This window comes from Orcinus orca, chromosome 2 (genome assembly GCF_937001465.1).
Source record: "Orcinus orca chromosome 2, mOrcOrc1.1, whole genome shotgun sequence".
NCBI classification, from domain to species: domain Eukaryota; kingdom Metazoa; phylum Chordata; class Mammalia; order Artiodactyla; family Delphinidae; genus Orcinus; species Orcinus orca.
The window spans coordinates 108,658,369-108,674,479 of NC_064560.1; the positions used below are offsets into that span (position 1 = coordinate 108,658,369).

General features: G+C 39.2%; 1 protein-coding gene across 5 annotated transcripts in view; it reads left to right on the forward strand.

The window, feature by feature from the left end:
* The window catches only part of ATP8B4 (ATPase phospholipid transporting 8B4 (putative)), a 258,608-nt gene that overhangs the window by 87,060 nt on the left and 155,437 nt on the right, over positions 1-16,111 (forward strand). The window lies entirely within an intron of this gene.

Genomic DNA, 16,111 nt, shown 5'->3' on the forward strand with positions numbered 1-16,111 from the left:
CTTTGTGGAACACAGACATATTATTGTTACTTTTCATTTCTAGATCTAATACTATTTAGAACTGGCACACATGTGATGTTTGTAGCAGATGTTTAATGTATTTGAATTCTTTGCTTTGGTAATTTCTGGGAATATTGCTAGAGAGACTTCAACACATATCAAGTGATAGTGATAAGCATTTTTTATTAACTTGATAGTTGAGTTTAGAATGAATTATCCACCATAACACAGATCTTGAATTGCTGTTAAATTCATCCATCTATAAAGAAATGTACACAGGAAAGGTTCTTGAATCTGAAATGGTTTAAAATGTGTATTTATACACAAACAACAGCAAAAACACCTCCAGAAAACTTAACAAAAAGGGAAATTTCAAACCTTCATTCCATGTTTCTTAGTCTCTTTCTTTGTCCCTTTTTTTTAACATGTGACAAAGTAAATTTGTAACATTGTACTTTAATCTGGCAGTCAATCACATCTGCTGGTGATTTTGAAGCATTTGGATACTGTGAAGAACGTAATTTTTAAAGGGAATATCATAAAACATATTAGTCACATGAGATGGAAAATTCCAAGAAATGGATATCAAGAGGGGCTAGGTAGTCTAGACAATAACTGGTAGGATTAAAGTAATTAATCTTCTGCAACTAAAACATTGACTGATTATTAATAATGTAATGAATACATGTAGTTTTCCTTTATTGGATTATTTTAGAAAATGGCATTAAATGCACAGTGAAAAAAATGATCTCAATCTAAAACCACAGTTGTAGAAACACAGCCTCTGAAAGTGTGATCTTGACGTGACATGGATAAGCCATAAAGATGCCTGGAACCATGTGGTTCATTTCCAATGTCAGCAGGTTTTGAATTGTTGCCACTATAGCATGGTGTTTAAAAGTATGGGTTTTGCGCTCAGGGAGACTTGAGTTTAGTCCTGACCCTGAATAATTCTATGGTCTTGAGCAAGTTCTTGAGAAGTGGTGACTCTTTGTAAGCTAACGTAGTGTGTGACTTTGAGAAGAACTGTTGCCTATCCTGATTTTCTCAAGCTTTGCAGTTCTGACTGGGAATTACATCTGACAATATGATCTGACTAATTCCCCAAGGAACATTTGATAATCAGTCTCATTACTTTGAAGTACCATCTCTCATGAAGTATGTTAAAAATATGTACAATTACATAATGAATTTGAACTAATAGCCTGAACATATCTTTTAATGCCTCTCAAATTACCAGTTAAATTTTGTGACAATATTTGGGCAGTGATAGATATTGACACCTCTACCTGGAGGCCATGGGAGTATCCAGTAACTTAGATATTCAGAAACTTGATGATTGTATGTGTCCCACACATGCTAGCTATCATTGTCATTATAATTAGAAGTAGCATTGGTCTTACTTTCTTGTGGCTTCATTTAGCTTCTTGTCTATTCCTTATGAGGTAACATCTCTTTGTAATTTGATATGGGGTGATGTTTTGAAAAGTATTGTTGCTGATCCTGTGATGTTGAAGGTAGAAGCACATCATTGAGAATGGAGTGTTCTCCATTCGGTTAAAAATGGGATTCGGTTAAAAATCACACAAGATTTTCCATTTGTAAGATTACCTTCTACTGTGAGCTCCTTTAGGGCATCTCTCTTGATCATGTCTGTGTCCCTTGAGCCTAGCACAGTGTCTATGGAATTTTCAAACTGAGCAGTAACAAGTATTCTTGCTGAGAGGGCAATCTACCAGAGGAGCTTGATCTGTAAAATTTTGCTGAGTCCCATTACTAGCCAATTCCAGTGGCTGGGGTTGTGGTCTTTGCAGAATATTCTCAGGCTATGGAGACTGGCTTTTCACTTCTTGGAATTTGAGAAGTTGGAGAAATCAAATGGGCTTAGATTTGAGATAGCCCCGGGAGCTCTGAGTCCTCTTTTGGAGCTGGTGGTCATAGAGGATGCTCTCAGCGCTCTGCACAGACCACTGCTGTCTTCCTGTGCTCACCCTCAGTTCCTGTCTGCATTATTTGCTACTTTCTTCAGAGCACTGTCCTTGGGCTATTGGAGCCAATGACCGATTGGTGCAGGAGTAAGAAAGAGCAGCACCCCTGCCTCAAGTTGGACAAGCTCTGAGGTGCAGTTAGCACCCCAAGCGCCTGTTGAGATCAGGCTGAGGATGGGACTTTGCCTGCAGTCATACCCTCGCATGGCTTCTTCCCCTTCCATGTGTTGCTTCTCATCTTCCTTACCAGCTTCTCCCAGAAGTGATTTCCTAAAGAACCCTTTACATATGAATCCTCATCTCAGGATCTGCTTTTAGGGAAGTTGCTCTAAGACAGTAGTTAATGCATACTTAATCCCATGGCAATGTTAATGGAAAATGTTAGGAAAGTGCTTTGGGTCTATGCTAGACACCAATGGGTCATGATGCACAGATAAAGTAAAAAGCCTGGAGGAGATCAGAGGCATCCAGATGTTGCTGGATGTGGGTATCACACTGGGCTGGGCACTGCTAAGTACTGTGGCTTCCCTGTGTTCTTTGGCAGAGGGCTTCTGGACTTGAGGTTCATGCTAGGGCAGGAGCCTTCACTGGCTTGTCCTGGAGGGAGGGGAGGCATGGTCAGCTTCGGGGAGGAGATTCCTGAGGGAAAGGGGGTACGATGAAAGCACCAGTCAGGAAACCTGGTCTGTGTAAGTGATCGATGTGCTACTCTGGGCAATTAGTTGTCATTCTGGCCTTCAGGTCTCCCTTCTCCTGCGCTCAGAAGCAAGGAACATGGCATTTACATTCAGATTCAACACATGTTTATTCAGCAACTACCATGCGTGGGCTCCAGTGCTTCCACATTTAACTCTCATAAAACCCCAGGGTGTAGGTGCTAGTGCCTCTTTTTAGAGATGGAGAGATTAAGGCCTAGAAAAGGAATGACTTGTCCAGAGTTCCATGGCAAGTAAGAACCTAAATTAGCCTTTTACCTACTCGTGTTGTGATGTGTAAATGTAGACTTTGTGGTCTGACCACTTCTTCTCTATTTATTTTGCATTTGAAGGGCTTTGTACACAATTATAGAAATATAAACATAATATATATATATATTTTATCTAAATGTAATATATATGTGAATAAATATATATATCCTCACTTTTAGTGCCTGGAGCATTATTCATCTATGTTCTTAGCATTGTGCAAGCGAGTGAACAATGTAAACTTAAGCCACACAATAATTAGAGAGACAAAACTCTCCCTTTATAGCCTTCCTTTTCAAGGTTTTGTTACTTATATTCCTTTCCAGTCAGGACCAATCTTCTGTATCTACAATCTGTTAAATATGCGAAAGTGCTTAAGAAATAGGTGTTGAATTAGCCTTTGATAAAATCTTTTGGTGACTTAAGTTTTAAAACTAAGTAGAAGCGAACAATTCCAATTTCTAGAAATTACTGTGCCTGCTGTATAGGAAGTGCACACTCTCCCCCAGGCTACGAGTGCCGTCTGCTGACTGAACCTGTGGAAAACGTACCAGGAGATACTTAGTGTTTCTCTTGAGGGTTTCTCAGGTTATGCTAACATCCTGGGCCACTGGCCACCATGAGAGCACCTGGGCAGGTGAGGGGCAGTGAGAGGGAGTCTGAAAGTTCCCGCAGAGGTCATCCCATACGACACTCCTCAACGTGGGCTGCCCATTGTATCTGTGCCCCAGCCATGCCCAGAGCAAGTAAGTGAGGGGAGGGCTCTGGTGTTTTATAAAGTTTCCAAGATGATTCTACTATGCAGACACAATCGAGAACCTCTAGTCAAGGCCATCTCTTTACCTACACTTGTATCTCTATGCATGTATCTCTCAAATTTTAAAAGACATCCAAGGGAAGGAATTCCATTAATTTTTTAAAATGATAAGCATAGTTTTTCACATAAATCCTCACAAAAGAATAATTCTGTAATGCCGATTTACATTTTTTTTGTAGTAAGGCTCACATTTTTAGTCAAACACATGGCCAATCAATAATTATTTTGCCATATTTTTCTTTCCTTCAGAAATTCAGATTTTAATTTTTCTCATTTTCATCTTTTATTTCTTTCCCCATTACATGTGTTGTCCTCAACTCTGAATCATTTTCTGACTTTCATGTATTTGTGCAACTTCCAATTTTTGTTCTGTCCCATCAGCATTTCTAGTCGTATGGATCTGGGACGAGGGAAGGAGTGTGGAGGTCTTCTGCTACCCAGCTAGGTAGCCGTTAGTCTCATGAGGCTCTTGAGTACTTGAAATGAGGCTGGTCCAAGTTCAGATGTGTTATTAAGTATATAGTATATACCAGATTTTGATGGCATAGTACCAAAAAGAGTATGTAAGAGATGTCATTAATAATTTGTTTTATATTGATTCCATTTTGAAATTATAGTATTTTGTATACATTGGGTTAAATCAAACATATTAAATTCACCTTTTGAAAAACTTGTTTAAATGTGGCTACCAGAAAATTTATTTATGTTTTAACATCTTTATTGGAGTATAATTGCTTTACAGTGGTGTGTTAGTTTCTACTGTATAACAAAGTGAATCAGCTATACATATACATACATCCCTATATATCCTCCCACTTGTGTCTCCCTCCCACCTTCCCTATCCCACCCCTCTAGGTGGTCACAAAGCACTGAGCTGATCTCCCTGGGCTATGCAGCTGCTTCCCACTAGCTACCCATTTTACATTTAAGATTACCGTTGTGGTCGACATTTGTGGCTGACCTTCTATTTCTATTGGATGGCACTGCTTTTAGTTACAGGTGAGAGAATTGAGCCGAGAAGAAAATGAGCTCTATGCTATAAGCCTGGCCTCTGGATTCTCAGTTCAGGATTCTGTGTTTGATCTTGCTGGCTGTTGGCATAGTGGCTTTTGTCACTATGAACAAATAAAGTCAGCGTTACTTTTTCTTAGTAGTTTTTACTTCCCTAACATCTTCTGAACTTACACTTGTGCATTAGAACAATCTGAGCTCAGATGCTCTGGTGCAGTCGTCCCTCTTTCAGGCGGGATGTTTTCCCGCCTTCTCTGGATTTCAAACTGCTCTTGCCCATCAGCTTTTTGTGTAACAAATTCCACTTTATACTTTCCTGAGCTTTGGTACGCTTGGCTTAAATCTCCCAGGCTCTTTCACAGAACTCTTCCCATCAATCTTCTTCAATCATTTCTCATTTGGAAACTGTGAGTATTTATAGGGAGAGACAAGGGCTTTCTTTACTGCAGAATATTGTCTGTACTCTTCAAGTCTGGTATTCCTAGATGCTGCATAATTATGCAAACAAATATATTATTTCAGTAGGTGCAAATTTTCTCTTTGTTTAATCAACTTTTCTGGTTTAAGTGATAACTCCCACTGGATATTAGTATAGAAAATTTCATTTCATTCTTTTTCTTTAGTATGTAGGGTTTTTTTCCATTATAAAAGTAGCATATGTTCATTAAGAGAAATTTGGAAAACAGGAAAAAGTAGAAGAAAGAAAATAACATTCATGCTTCCATTAACCAAAAGTAATTATTACTATTTTCTTACATTTCCTTTCTGTCTTTTTTTTCTATGCCAAGGTTGATAATAATTGTGTGTATATGTTTTTATCCTTCTCTTTTTACTTTTTGTTTTCTGGCTGCACCACACGGCTCGTGGGATCATAGTTCCGTGACCAGGGGTCAAACCCCGGGCCCTCAGCAGTGAAAGCACCAAGTCTTAACCACTGGACCGCCAGGGAATTCCTGCCTTCCATTTTTACTTCACATCATATCATTACCGTTTTACAAATCTTTTTCTATTGTCTTTATATACCTAATTTTTAAGGGCTGCATTTTTAAGGGCTGCATTCCTTTGAGTTCATGTCTTATAATTCACATAACCATTTCCCTATTGCTCGATATTTAGTCTGTTTTTAATTTTAAAGTATAGTTTCTTCATCTTTCTAAATTGATAGTTACCCTTTTCCATAAGACTGGGTTTTTGTGATATATTTACAAAATCCACTGAGAATGATTACATTGAACCTGTTATTTCCTATATTAAGTAATTGGAACTTGAAGCATTATTACTCAGTCTACTGATAGCAACTTTTATCGGAAGGTTTAAGAGTGAGCAGCAGCAACAGGTTGGGCATATTGACTAAAGCATGAAAGGTTTCACTTCCGTCACACGTGGGAGTTTCCAGAGACAAGGGTTTCATGTCAGACCACCAACCAGCAAGTTTCAAGTTTATCTTTTCTTAATCATAGCACAATATGAAAAAAACCCCAAAATGTTCTGCTTTAAAAAATGTATTAGTGACACATGTAAATCCCCAAACATCAATAATTTGAAACAGTTTGACTATAAGTTTTATACTGCAATTACTAGCTATATTGCACTCATCTGTAAAGTATCTGCATCAGTTTTGGTTTGCAGAATTCCCTGAGTAAATTTGGGCAGAGATTCAGAAGTGTGGCTAGCAGATCCTTTCAGGCAGCTCGGAAGGAACTCTTCCCATCTTCTTTGTCCTCCCAGATTAGAGGTATGTAGACCTGTGCTCAAAAGCTCTATCATTTGCTGTTGAATTCTTGGCAATAACTTACTCAGAAGAGGAGTAATTCATGGATGTTATCCCCCTGTATTGGATTTGATCCCAAATGTTGGTCTTGGTTAACAGTGGCTTATTATTCTTATTAAAGATGCTCTTTTTGTCCTTGAGCTCCCTCAACAAAAAAATGCCCAAGGTCATTGAACTTAATGAATCTGCAGCTGACACGTATTTAGTGTGTCTGTGTGCTTCTTGTAAGTGGGGGAGTGGGAACGTGCAAGGTTCTGGAATTCTATTGATTACATGGGAGAACAGATGAACCCTGCTTCGAGTTATTTCATCTTCATCAGGGCCTGTGGACTTGCAGGGGGAGTGGAGACTTCTGTGGTTAAACACAAGGCAGAGCACCAACTCAATTTTTTTTTTTTACCTCCAGCCCATGTAAATAATTTATGTTATGATGGTACCATTGGGTCTAGGGGACAGCTATTCAGGGTCTATATGAAGAAATCTGCATATTTGAAAGGAAAATTTGAGGTGAAAAATATTGATTCTTCTTTTTTTAAACAGTGTTAATAAAACACACTATTATGGGCTTAAATGACAATGAATTCAAAAGTAAACTAATGGGAGTAGCCTCAGTACGTTTTGGACTCAGTGCAAATGGTTTAAAATTGATTAATTTTTAGCTCACAGTGCTAACTCAGAGTAAAAGTGTTTCAAAAATAGTTTCACCCCCGATAAATTAATTTCAGTTTCTTAAGTCTTGGACTGATCATTTCTTGGGCGATTCTGCATGTCAGCTTTGCAAATGGAAGCGTCCATTTGCCAATGCGCTGGTTTCTGTATGTGAGCCGTGACATTGCTGTAGTTCTTATAAGTGATTTTCCATTGTAATCAATTATTACATTGCATGAATACAATTTTTTGTGTTGAATTTCTAAATGGTGACTATTTCCCCAAATGAGGTGCATCTTGAAATAACAGGAAATTATAGTGCTTTCAAAACTCTGCACATGGGTTTTTTTTTCAGTGGCATCTCCTAATTTCTTTTTAAAGTTTATGTAACCCAGATGTTAGTGGCTCTCTTTTTCTCCTCTTAAAGCTCCCTTGAAGAACCCCCCAGGTGAAAGCATTAGGGAGCAAGGTAGAGTTGAATGAAGACTTTGTGGGGATATAAATGAGGAAGTTTATTTCACAAACTCCATAGCAAACAATATGAAATCCCATTTTGACATTTTTCTTCCCCAAAGTTCTCTTTCTCTGCTGCTGGCCTTTATCATCTTTCCTTTCCCCATTCAGTGCTCAGTACAGCTGTCTCCAGTCTCCTCTCAGTATCTGGGGCCCCTCATATTTGTCTCCTTTTTATTAATCAGAGTAGTTTGGTTCTGCCTTGGCTGTGAACTCAAACCCATGCAGCTGCTCACCAAAATAGCAGGCTTTTCTGGAGCTAGGACCCACTTATCTGAGATGACAATGGAAGTTAAAAATACACCACATTCTATGTAACATTTAAAACTTGATTCTCTTTTTCAAAAATAGGTTTATGTATCTCTTCTCTGTTGTCATAGGGAGAGGTCTAGAATTTCTTTTGAAAAAACAAACCTAAACCTAAACCACAGAGGCCTTGGAGATTTTAGAACATTAACTTTAATAATGTAAAACCTTCTTAAGATCTTAAAAGCTGAAAGAGATCATAATATTATACTGAGTAAATTTGGTTTCAGTCAGAGCCCAGTGGTTGTCTATACCAAACCAAACAAATGTTTTGACAGCATTTGTCAATTAACTACTTACTGCTGATGAATTGGATACACATTTCTACTGCAAGGGCATTTTGCTTCAGATCTCCTGAGATAATCTCAATGGCTTCATTTCTCCCATGCATCTAATTAATTAATTAACTTATTTTTAACATCTTTATTGGAGTATAATTGCTTTACAAAGGTGTGTTAGTTTCTGCTGTATAACAAAGTGAATCAGCTTTACATATACATATATCCCCATATCTCCTCCCTCTTGTGTCTCCCTCCCACCCTCCCTATCCCATCCCTCTTAGGTGGTCACAAAGCACCGAGCTGATCTCCCTGTGATATGCGGCTGCTTCCCACTAGCCATCTGTTTTACATTTGGTAGTGTATATGTGTCCATGCCACTCTCTCACTTCTTCCCAGCTTACCCTTCCCACTCCCAGTGTCCTCAATTCCATAGTCCATTCTCTACGTCTGCATCTTTATTCCTGTCCTGCCCCTAGGTTCTTCAGAACCATTTTTTTTTTTTTTTAGATTCCATATATATGTGTTAGCATACAGTATTTGTTTTTCTCTTTCTGACTTACCTCACTCTGTATGACAGACTCTAGGTCCATCCACCTCACTACAGATAAGTCAATTTAGTTTCTTTTTATGGCTGAGTAATATTCCATTGTGTATATGTGCCACATCTTCTTTATCCATTCATCTGTTGATGGACATTTAGGTTGCTCCCATGTCCTAGCTATTGTAAATTGATGTGCAATGAACATTGTGGTACATGACTCTTTTTGAATTATGGTTTTCTCAGGGTATATGCCCAGTAGTGGGATTGTTGGGTCATATGGTAGTTCTATTTGTAGTTTTTTAAGGAAACTCCATACTGTTCTCCATAGTGGCTGTATCAATTTACATTCCCACCAACAGTGCAAGAGGGTTCCCTTTTCTCCACACGCTCTCCAGCATTTATTGTTTCTAGATTTTTTGATGATGGCCATTCTGACTGGTATGACGTGATAACTCATTGTAGTTTTGATTTGCATTTCTCTAATGATTAGTGATGTTGAGCATCCTTTCATGTGTTTGTTGACAATCTGTATATCTTCTTTGGAGAAATGCCTATTTAGGTCTTCTGCCCATTTTTGGATTGGATTTTTTTTTGATATTGAGCTGCATGAGCTGCTTGTATATTTTTGAGATTAATCATTTGTCAGTTGCTTCATTTGCAAATATTTTCTCCCATTCTGAGGGTTGTCTTTTTGTCTTGTTTATGATTTCCTTTGCTATGCAAAAGCTTTTAAGTTTCATTAGGTCCTGTCTGTTTATTTTTGTTTTTATTTCCCTTTCTCTAGGAGGTGGGTCAAAAAGGATCTTGCTGTGATTTATGTCATAGAGTGTTCTGCCTATGTTTTCCTCTAAGAGTTTTATAGTGTCTGGCCTTACATTTAGGTCTTTAATACATTTTGAGTTTATTTTTGTGTATGGTGTTAGGGACTGTTCTAATGTCATTCTTTTACATGTAGCTGTCCAGTTTCCCCAGCACCAGTTATTGAAGAGGCTGTCTTTTCTCCATTGTATATTCTTGCTTCCTTTATCAAAGATAAGGTGACCATATGTGCATGGGTTTATCTCTGGGCTTTCTATCCTGTTCCCTTGATCTATATTTCTGTTTGTGCCAGTACCATACTGTCTTGATTACTGTAGCTTTGTACTATAGTCTGAAATCCAGGAGTGTGGTTCCTCCAGCTCCGTTTTTCTTTCTCAAGATTGCTTTGGCTATTCGGGGTCTTTTTTGTTTCCATACAAGTTGTGAAATTTTTGGTTCTAGTTCTGTGAAAAATGCCATTGGTAGTTTGATAGGGATTGCATTGAATCTGTATATTGCTTTGGGTAGTATAGTCATTTTCACAATGTTAGTTCTTCCAATCCAAGACCAACCCATGCATTTTAGATTGGTATATTATCTGTCTTTTGTGGGTAGAAAATTAAGAAAATTTAAGAGTATAAAGAAAATACAGAAATTTCTCTTGATTCCATTATACAGATCAGAATGAACTACAGTGAACTTGTGAAGGCATTTTATTACTCCCTTTTCTCTCCCATCTTTGTATCTTTGTTTTCTCTCTTCTTATTACTCTCTACTCCTCCACACAGTATTTATTTAAAAAATAATTGATATTATACTATACCCTATTGTCATGGCTTGAATGGTGCCCCCAGCCCCCTAAAAGATAGGTCCACTGGAGCCTGTGTATGTGATCTTATTTGGAAAAAGGGTCTTTGCCTATATCATTAAGTTAAGGATCTTGAGATGAGATCATCCTGGTAATCCAATCACAAGTGTATAAGAGAAGAGCAGGGAAGAAGGTACATAGACAAAAAGATAATGTGAATGCAGAGGTTGGAGCTATAGAGCCCCAGGTCAAGATGCCTGAGGCTACCAGGAGCTGGGGGAGGGGTGTGGAACAGTTCCTTCTCTAGAGCCTCTAGGGAGAACACCACTCAGCACACAACTTGATTTTGGACTTCCAGCCTGCAGAACTGTAAGAGAATAAAGATTTACTGTTTTAAAACCTAGTTTGTGGTAATCTGTTATAGTGGACTTAGGAAACTAATGCTCACTGGTTTTTAGCTTTTAATCAGAGGTTCTATGTTTGTTCATTTGTTCATTTTTTCACTCAGTAGACATTTATTAAGTGCCTACCATGTGTCAGGAAGAATGCTATGTGCTGGGGGTGCAGAGTTAAATAAAAGGTAATTTCTGCCCCCAATAGAATGCAATCATACCTATATTGTATGTAATAGGTTTATCTCTAGAATTGCAGGATACTCTCACATTTCATTGTTTTTACTCACAGGTAAGATGAGTGAGCAAAATGACTCATCTCATTAGGAATGTGCAGCTTTCAAAAATTCTTGTTGGTATGCAGGCTCTGTTGATAAACCAAAGCCAGGTGGTAGAAAACCTTAGTAGGATTTTGGAGCCTGGGTGGAAATGGTGCCTTGAAGCTGTGATTCAGGGGAACATTAAACCACCTTTAAACTTGAGCAATATTGTCAAAAACTAAGATCTAGTTCCTTATTCCATGTCAGGAACTTAAAAAATTCTCTCTTGAATTTTGACAAGGAATAGAGGTGTAATAATGAAAGAAAAAAAAAAGAGTGCAGTGTGAATAGAAAGTAAGAATAATGATCTCTAAATTAGATCTAAAGACTCAGAAGCATCTGGGAAACTTGGAGGCTGTAAGAGTGATATTGTCAGCAACACATGGGAAGAAAACTCTGGCAGTGCCATTGTGGACTAGTTACTAGAGGTAACTTCCACAAGGAAGAAAGGGAGAGTGTAACTGGGATTGTGATGCTGAACATTGCAGAAGGAATGGACTCTAATGATGGAGAAAGAATAGATTTTGAAAATGTGAAGAAAATTGATACTATTTTTTAATGGAGAATATATGTACAATAAAGTATACTTTCTCTAAGCTTCAGAAAAGTGAGCATTAATTCAAAATAAGCATCTATTGGTTTTAAATTTGACTAATATCCAGTGTTAAGCCTAGTATGGGGGAGTTCCAGGGGTAAAGCAGAAAAATGAAGCATTGAGAAATGAACTTGAGATTAAAAGGGCTTCATGGAGGATAACCCACGAACATCAGCGAAATCGAACGGGCTGTGTTGGCAATAGGAGATGTATTTCATTCAGATAATCTAATTTGCTCTGTGTGTCAGTCTACACATGCCAGGGCTTCATCAGAGACATGAAGTAGACATTTTACAGGGGACTTGAGAGTGGTGGCAGGGACTCATATTTACTACTCACCCATCTATCATTAAACCTACATTTATGTAACTCTTCTCTGTACCAGCCACTATGCCAGGTACTATGGATACAGGGATTATTAAGACCCATGTTCCTTCCCTAAAGGAGCCTGGAGTCCAGGGGAAGAGGTGGACCAATAAACAGACGATTATTTTACAGCAGTAGGTGCCATGATAAAGTGCAGCATGAGGTACTCTGGGAGAACACACATGGGAGGACACTAACACAAGTTTTGGGAGGCTAGTAGCAGAGATATCATTATGTCAGAATAACTCATGGAAGAATTGGCTCCCAGCAAAGATCATCCATTGAAGAGCTAATTGAATGGAGGGATGAGAGCATAGGGAGAGCAGAAGAGAATTAGGGAAGGGTACTGGTCGTAAAGGATGACTACCTAGGTTTATTGCACATAGGTTTATTGCACATGGAGGCTAAGAACATGCTGGATGAAAAATACAGATAGATGAGCTAGCATAAATCCATTGTCTCCCTCATCTCTTTCCCATATTTCCAACTATGTACTTCGGTAAAATGTGGTCCCGCTACGACTGCCATTGTCATATATATGCTGCTCATTATAGGACTGCCGGATGGCACAGCAGTGAGGGTATTGGAGAAAGCCCACCAGTCTAGTGTCAGGAAGCTGATGTCTGGTCCCTGCTTTGTCACTAAATTGGCTGTGTGACTAAGGACCAAGGACCTCAATTTTCTCATCTGTAAAACAAGGGAGTTGGATACCGTAATCTAAAAGCTTTTTCCAATCAGCAGATTACTTTTAAAAGAAATCTTTATAGAAGTCCAATATATAGAACATATACAAGTATACCAGTATACACAAGTACATATACATATACAAGAGGCCCCAGAGCAGGTGTCCTCAGCTGCCCTCTTACTTGGTGGTGGCCCCTGAGGGGCCAACATGAGCATTACTGGACCATTTAGTGCTTCTAACAGTGAGGTCTGAGGACTGCCTTTACTAGACCTCCTGAATCAAAATCTCTGAGTCTGGGATAGGACTCTATTAGCACCTTATGGGATTCTTATGCACATTGAAGTTTGAATACCATTGGGACTCTATTAGCACCTTATGGGATTCTTATGCACATTGAAGTTTGAATACCATTGGGATTCTTATGCACATTGAAGTTTGAATACCATTGGGACTCTATTAGCACCTTATGGGATTCTTATGCACATTGAAGTTTGAATACCATTGGGCCAGATATTTCAAGGTCCCTTCCAGCCCTTAGGTACTGTGACTCTGATCCTCTTCACCTTTGTAGTGATGGTGAGGAAGGAGCCTAAGAAGGGAAGTCAGAGGCTCTATAGGATAAAAAGAATTAACACAGAATGGGAGGTTGGAAATGTAAGGATAGCTACAATGGTAATAAAAATAATAGTAATAAAAAATGATAGTGGAAGAGGAGAGTTAGATACAAGAAAGTTACAGAATGATTTAGGGAAAGAAGAGAGGGACTTAAAAAAGTAGGATCTTCCAACAATGAGGATATTGTATTCCAAATGGGAGAAATTGTAACAGAAAGTGTCAGGAGACAATTCAGAGCACAAGGTTGCCGGAGTTAATGCCCTAACCAGACACTCCCACAAATTCTGCTTGTCTCTATCATAGCACATAATGTCATAAAGGTCTTCTTACCTTTCATTTATTTGTCTATATTATTATATGCCAGGTACTGTGTTAGGTACTAGAAATGCAGTGAACCCCAATAGACATGGTCTCGGCAACCATGAAGATTAGTGTCTAGCGGGGAAGGTAGACTTAATAAAATACAGTAGTCTCCCTTTATCCAAGACCACCCCCCGCAGGTGAGACCTGAAATCATGGATAGTACCAAACCCTATATGTGCTATGTTTTTTCCTATACATGCATACTTATGATAAAGTTTATAAATTAGGCACAGAAAGAAAATATCTGAACCGCCAGCATCACTACTCTTGCACTTTGGGACCATTATTAAGTAAAGTAAGACTACTTGAACACAAGCACTGCGATGCCCTGACAGTGATCTGATAACCTAGTCAGGTCTTAAGTGACTAAAGGGTGGGATACACTGAGCAAAGAGATGGTTGACGTCCCAGGTGGGAGGGAGCAGGACAGCGCAAAATTTCATCATGCTACTCAGAACGGCACACGATTTAAAACTTAGAATTATTTCTGAAATTTTCCATTTGATGTTGTCAGACTGCGGTTGGCTGCAAGTAACTGAAACTGCAGAGAGTGAAACCGCAGATAAAGGGGAACCACTGCAGTCACGCTAAGTAGTGTGTAATTACATGCCAAGGCAAGTGCTGCTAAGGAAAAGACTATGATTCTAAAGAAAGGGTTTTTTTGTGTATGTGTGTGGGGGGCAGTAGACAGAGGTAAGAAAGTTTAGAAATGGGTTCTTTGAGGAAATAGTAAATTTAAGTTGAGAACTTATGACAGCTAGGAGTTAATCAGACAGTGTGTGGGGTGATGGGATGAGAAGGAGAATTACAGACAGAGGAAGCAGCATGTGCAAAGGCCCTGTGGAGGGAAGGAGGATGCGATTATGAGGGACTGAATGGCAGAAGCACAAAGACTGAGAGAAAAGCAGTGTGAGGTGAGGCTGGAAAAGTGGTCAGAGTCAGAGCCTGCAGGGCCTTGAAGACCACATTGAGAGTTTGAGTGTTTTTCCTAAGAACAGAGAGAATACATGGAAGGATTTGCCTTTGGAAAAGCTCACGCCTGCTGTGTGGAGGAAGAGCCAGTGGAAGGGGGCCAGGATAGATGTGGGAGATGGGGGTTGTCCCGCTGTGCTTGTCTGTCTGTCATGCCATTGTGAGTTACTGGAGACTGAGACAGTCTCTATTTCCGTCACCTGACTGAACAGCATGCTGCATGTAGTTGATGCTCAGTAATTATGTGACGGATGAACCAAATGCATTTAAATTAAGCAAATCATTTTGAGGCAAGATCAGAATATCTTTTTAGTATCCTCTATCCTCCTTCTTCCCTGCAACTAATAAGAGACAAGAGGAGGTGTCCACATATCGCATGTTCTGTGAACATCATTGTCTGCTGTCTTTACCACTGGAGGATGATGTCTGCTATAGGGTCATTGGATACCAGACCCATCTTTAATCCAAATGCTCTCTGTTACTTGGAATGTCCCTGATGCCTCTGCACCTTAAGGTGCATGAGACTGTGCCTGACATTTAAAGAAAGAGAGAGGATTAGCTCCATCTAGGCTTCATTTCTGAATTGGCAGAGCTCAAGGAAGTATTTGAAGCAATGCTTACTGTTTCTTTCTCAGCTGCTCCCAGGTTGTAGCATGTCAGAAAAACAAAAATGTGGGAAACTGGGCAGCCCTAGACACTGGGATGGGGGTGCGGAGATGGGCTTCCTTGTGTCTGCAGCAGATGTTTCCATCCAGCAGGACTTTCTGAATCGCCGGGCTAATGAATCCCATTAACCCAGCTTGCCTTATCTGGTTACCTTGCCCCGTGCCAGGCATTTGTGTTCAGGCATACTTTCCCCTTTCACAGTGCTAAATTTAAGGCTTAATTTTCAAATCAAATGTCCATCTGGCTGGCTGCCTGAAAAATCACATGTGGGGAGCTGAGAGAGCCAGGCAAGAAACTGCCCTCGCTTCTGGAGAGCAGGTCTGGAAACCATATGAACTGTAAAGAGTTTCAAAATGTAAAAAAGTAAAGCTTTCTGCCAAAAGGGGAAAGCTGAGGTTTTCTTCTTTCTAGACTCGGTTATTAGATATCTGTTGGAAATTACTGACCTCTGCCATATAGTCTGTTTACTGCCTCTATCAGCGGGGCCCGGACCGTCCAGATTTAATCCCCTTGAGGATTTAGCTCTGCCAACACTTGCTTTATTAGAAATAGGTTTTGGGGTGACAGCTATGTAAGTTATTAGGTATATGATTTTAATGGAAATTTGCCTTCTTTCACTTAACATTTCCTTCTGAAACTTGGATGATAGAAATAGGTTAATATTTAAAAAAATAATAGAACCTAATTTTC